Source organism: Talpa occidentalis, unplaced genomic scaffold (assembly GCF_014898055.3).
Source record: "Talpa occidentalis isolate TD23 unplaced genomic scaffold, MPIMG_talOcc4v2.1 talOcc4.9, whole genome shotgun sequence".
NCBI classification, from domain to species: Eukaryota; Metazoa; Chordata; class Mammalia; order Eulipotyphla; family Talpidae; genus Talpa; species Talpa occidentalis.
Genome location: NW_023605305.1, coordinates 113,454,015 through 113,459,876, shown reverse-complemented (window position 1 = coordinate 113,459,876; position 5,862 = coordinate 113,454,015).

Here is a 5,862-nt window from a genome sequence, read left to right as displayed (position 1 = left end):
CCAATGTCCAGTTAGGAAGTAAATGAGCAACTACACTGGATCAAGGTTAATTTAGAAAGGAACTCCGTGTGCTTTGCAACAGTGCCTCAAAATCAAGTGAAGTTCATTGCAAAATTTAACTTCGAGATAAAGTGGTTGCTTATTTACTCCTAAAGTGCACGTTTGTCAGCGATGATTATAAGAAGGGGGTGTTGTGATTTCAGGAGGAGAATAGCAAGAGCTATGGAGGGAGAGAGAAAAGGGAAGGGGGTGGGCTGCAAGCACCCGAACCTGGGAGTGTGTGGACAGGGAGCAGCGGGGACGCAGCTGGGACGGTCCGAGGGGCCCTGGGAAGGATGCCCATCCCTCTCCGGACCACAGCATCTAAGTGGACACGGCGGACGGGGACAACATTAATGTTTTTGAGTGGAGAAATGATTCGGTGATGTAGGCAGAAGGCTGGAAACTCAAACATAAGGGCGCCTTGAAAAAATGACTCCCCCAGGCCTCCCTGGTGGCACAGGGGTTTAAGACAGTGCTATCAAGCTATCTCCAGCCTCTGCAGCAAGAATTCGAACCCCGGCCAAGGAGCTACCCACAGGGCACAGCAACCTCTCCTGTCTCCCCGCTGCTCCCGTCAGCAGTGGATTTCAGTAGATCTGCCTGTTCTGCTCCCGACTCTGTCTCTGGGGAATCTAGAGACACCCCACAATTCTGGCCTACACCCCAGTTCTTGTATGCATAAAAAAATGACTCCCCCAAGAACTGACTTGTGGCTTACTAAGGTCATGATCAGTGTCCAATGGTCCAACGGCCCTACTGTCTGCCCTGACCAGCCTGGCCACACCTCCGCAGTGTGACACAGACACGAGCACGCATGAAGTGCTATGACATGCCCGACACATCACGTGCGTTATTTCACTCTATCCTCACAGTGACCTTATGGGAAGACGTTATTTTCTCTCTCTTTTTTTAGAAGAGAAAATGAAGTTAATGCATTTGCTCAAACTTTTTGGAAGTAATGTGCAGACTTGGGGTTTGAACCTCGCCTGGACCTCCATTTGGTGGCATGTACAAACTGGAGGCGATTCCAAAGACTCCAGTGGCGTTTGCCTCTTTCAGGCTCTGTAGTTGGAGTGAAAAATAACAATTATCTTTCTCCCTCAAAGCCCTTTCTGTGTTTGCTCAAAGGGTCATGGCTAACTTGTGCTTCTCCACTAGATGGCAGGATGACTTCAGAAATGCTTTTGCTAGTGGCCATAATTGGGGGTCTGGAAATCCCTTTCTTTTTCTTTTTTGTTAAAGATTTATTTATTTATGCATACAAAAACTGGGGTACAGGCCAGAGATGCAGTGGGTGAGAGGATTCACCAGAGACAGTGGGGAACAGAAGAGGCAGACCGACTGAGATCCACTGCTGAGGGGAGCAGCGGGAGAGGCAGGAGAGGTCTGCTGTGCCATGTGGGTAGCTCCCTGGCCGGGGATCGAACTCGTGCTGCAGAGACTGTGGATTACTTCATAGTGCTGAGCTTAACCCCTTGCACCACCAGGAAATCCCTTTCTCGTGTCTATTCTCACCCTTTCCCAGCCCTAGCCTGAGCCCACCTGCAACTCTCACATCAGCCCATACTCCTTCTCACCATTTTCCAATCTTGGACCACACCCCTCCCTTCCAGGAGACTTTACAATGTGTGAACGCAGATGCTGGAGCATAACTAATGCCCGAGGTCAACTCTACAGCCACTTAATAACTTCCACCTGTAACTTACTCGTCCTTGGCCTCCGTGTCCCCATAACATCTCTTACACTTTAATGAGAAATGCGTTCATACTTATAAAGTGCTGGTGTCAGTTAGAGCAGTGGAGATTCTCATAAGAGAGTCTCAATTTGGACTGATTATTATCCTGAGGCCTCTTGAATCTGACCCCTGCCCTGAACTAAGGAACATTCTCTCTTGCAAGGCAACAATGGTAACGCCAGCCTCCTCTGCTCCGTCTAAGTAAACTCCTCTCCATGGAGAATGTCTAGCTCCAGGCTGAGCCAGTCGAGTTGTCTTTGTTTAGCATCTCTTGAATTCCAGAGAATGGGTTCAAGATGGGACCAAACTTGGGACTTGCAGTGGGCAGGGCAGGGCACCTGCAGGCGTAGTGTCCCAAGGAGGGTGTTTCAGGAGAGACTGCAAACAGAAATTGGTTTGGGACTTGATGGACAAAGTACCTGCTTAAATTGGGGGAAGAGAAATGGTGGGTGGTTCCTAGCTTCCCAGAGGGCAATACAGTGCCTCCTATGGGAAGGAATTCCTGGTCCCCCCACCCCCAACAGAGGGTAATTCAGCCCCTCCAGACCTGCCTGGTCACTGCTGTGCTGCCCATGGAGCTGCCTTGCTTGAGTTGATTCTAGAAGTTGGAATGAACCCTGGACTTTGAGGTCTGTGTTCAAGGCCACCAGCGTTAAAGACCTATCTGGCCCTTTGGAGCTGCGGGCAGGTTAATATTAAAGAACTCTCGGGCCCTTTGGAGCTGCGGGCAGGTTAATATTAACCTGGAGTTGTTGAAACCCAAAGCCAGGCCAGTGTGGATGGGGCTCAGCGAGACGAAGGGACGGCTGGCCTCTTTCTGCCCCACTGGGTTTGAGCCGGGTGTGGCTGTCCCCTGGGCTGGACAAATGTACAGGGTGAGTCGCAGGGAGGAGGGGCTTCCTGGAGCGTGTAGGCCGATGACTTTCATCATGGCCTAAGGTAGGGAGAAAAGTTCCCCTCCAGTTGCTGACTTCTCTCATAGGTTACATAGATGGGGTTTCTGCAGGTGGACGGGAGTCAGGTGCAGAGACCTGGGGTGAAAAACTCTCCCACGATCATAGGGAAATTTGGGTCATGGGTACAGGACTAGAATTCAGGAGCCCAGAATCCGCCGGGTGTGTCACCACGAGAGAGCCACTGTCCACACGCCCATCAGTGCCTTCCGCCCACAGAGAGGAGCATTCTCTGCCTTCTGCCTCCATGGCCTAGTTTTGCCTGTTCCAGAACTTTACATTATTGGCGTCTTTTCACTCAATGAAATGCTTTTGAGATTCATCCATGTCGTTGCTTGGAGTAGTTTATCCACTACTTGTTGCTGAGGATTGTGCTTTTACGTGGTGAGCGTAATACTCACCTGCTTGGCCATTCAGCTGTTGACGGGCCTCGGAGGTGGGGGGTGTATTGTGAACAGCATCGCAATGAGCATCCCTATGCAATTGTGCAATGAATTCTTCGGTGCACACACTTTCATCTCCCCTGGACAGATGCCTAGGGGTGAAATTGCTTAGTAACAGGGTAGGTGTGTTTTAACTTTGTAAAGTTCACAGAAGTCGTCGTACCATTACATGTTCCTACCCCAGGTACAAGAACTCGATTGTTTCACTTCTCGCAGGCTGCCCTCTGTTTGCTCACAGGCCATACTTAGAACAGTTCCAAGAACCATAAAGTTGCTTCACAGAGATCTCCCAGAGCATCTGTCCCAACAAGATGCTTCATACTTGAACACCCTCCGTAGGAGAAAGTTCTCTACTCTCAGACCTTAGGCCCGGCAAGTAAAACAAGGAAGGAGGCGCCAGAGCAAGGCAGGAGGGGGACAGCTCAGTCCCCCAAGCAGGATCAAACCCAAGAGCCAACTTGACGACAGATGTTCTAGCCAGATCCCCCTCATATCCAAGAGGGGCTTTGTACAAGTCACTATCCCATCCCCAAGTAATCAGAGAATTTATTTGCAGTCTGTGAACTAATTGTTCCCATACTGAGCACAGATCTTAACTAAATGCCCTAAGTGACATTTAAATTTCTGGTCTCCATTATGAAACAGTTGATAAATTACCACGCTCATATCCTGCCAGCAGCGTTTAATTTAATTTGCTTAAGATTGCAGCTGATTTCCGAGATCTCTGAAACAAGCCGTGGAGTAGATACCCCAGGACACAGGAGGAGCACGAACTGCGTGTCCCGGAGGTTGTCACCCACCCGCTGCCCAGTCACAGCAAGTCAGTCACCCCTTGGCTTCAGATCACTCAAGACCAATGGGAACAAACATTCCTGCTTCCACCCACCTAGCTGCCCCTGGAGGTCCCCGTGAGGTTAATTGCACTTGAACACGGCTCTGTCACTCCTGCAAGAGCTTGACCAAGCTCCTTACCTAACGTTGCTCCTAATCTCAGTTTCACCCCCACACCCGAAGTGAAGCTAACACTTGAGCACTGAGGAGGTGATTATGGGACTAAGTAATGTATGTGTGTAAAGTGCCCACCACAGCAGGCCTGTGCCAAACAAGAGCCTCTCAATCAAGCAGGTGAATTGTCTAGATTATACAAGGGCGCCATCCACCGTGTGTCAGTTTCCTCAACTGGATGGAAGCCCACAGAGTTGACAGCCCCCCTTAGCTGGCCTAGGTACCCCATCCTGCAGAGAAAGCTCACAGGTGATCGCAACAGCGCCTGACTGTAATTAAGTTCCAGCCCCCCCAGATATGCAGGTGCCTGGTCTCCAGCAGCCCCAAGGGCCAAGCTCCAGTGATACGGGGCCACCCTTCTTCGATATTAAAGAGCAGGCACAGTCGTGGTCACTCAGTGATGTTCCAGCAGATGGGGTACCCGCAGGTGCTCATCCTCCCCAGGTGTGCCAGGCTGCACCATCTAGGTGGTCACTCCTCACGCCAATCACAGCACAAACCACCCAATGACACGTGGCTGGGAACAGCCTGACGCTGGGCAATGCGGGGCCCTGAGCTGGCTTAGTCCAGGCTGCATAGCAGAGGATGCTGGCCTCCCTCTCCACATTCCCAGGGGTTCCCGAGCACCTGCTTCTCCTTCTGATATGCTGCGTTCTTGCTTCTGCTAGTTCCTGGCCTCCTCCTGTGTCTTGCCGATTCCTTCTTTCCTTCTTTTCATTGACCCACATGTAAAGTACACCTTCTGTTCTTCCCATTCAAGTTCTTTTATTTCTCATCACATACAATTAACCCGGCTGGTCTGCTATTACCTGAACACCAGGTTTTTATTCTAGTGCCTGCTTGCATTCTGCTGGTCTCCCCTGCTCTTCTTGTAGCAAGTGACTTCTGATGCTTGTATTTCTCTTAAATTCAAGCAACCATTTTCTGTAGCCACCAATTATATGTCCTGGTCCGTGCACATAGTATAGATCCATATTGAAACAATTTTTAAAATCATTTAACATTGTTGTCTTTATATTACAGTTAAAACATTGCATTTTTTTTTTAACAAATAATGCACCTAGATAGGCAGTATTTTTGATGAACTTAATTTTAGGATAGAAAATGATGCCCAGATGAAATGTGTGTCGTGTCTGGGTGCGTGGTACGAGCATCTTTCCATTCCTGCGACTTCTCTTTCGGCTGCAGGCACTCTGAGGAGCAGGGGCGTCGACCCCACAGGGCAGTGGGATTTGCTCCCGCGCCTCCCTCAGTCTGAGCGCCAATCCTTGCGCTTCCCCATCGCCCCACTAGATGACAGCAGCGCCCCGGAGACTGGGTGGCAGTGGGCGCCCTGGGGATGTGCAGCTTGAACTGGAGCCCACGGGCGCCCTGGACTTGGGGCGCTGCTGCGGGCCCGTGATGACCAGGTTCCCCACCTGCTCTGGCTTCAGAGCAAGCGCGGGGTCGAGTTCAGGCGCGCAGCAGTGTGGCAGGTGAGACCCAGTGGGCAGCAGACAGGGGAGCCCAGCCCCTGAGCTGCGGCCTCGCTGACCGCCCCCCTCTCCCCCACCCGCCGAGGACATCTGCTGGAAGCTGACCGTAAATATTTACCTTTCATTAAACATGTCATCGCCGCCATGCACGCAGGGTCTCTCGAGCACCCGCTCAGAAGCCGGGGCTGGGCTGGGGCTGCACACGCCGA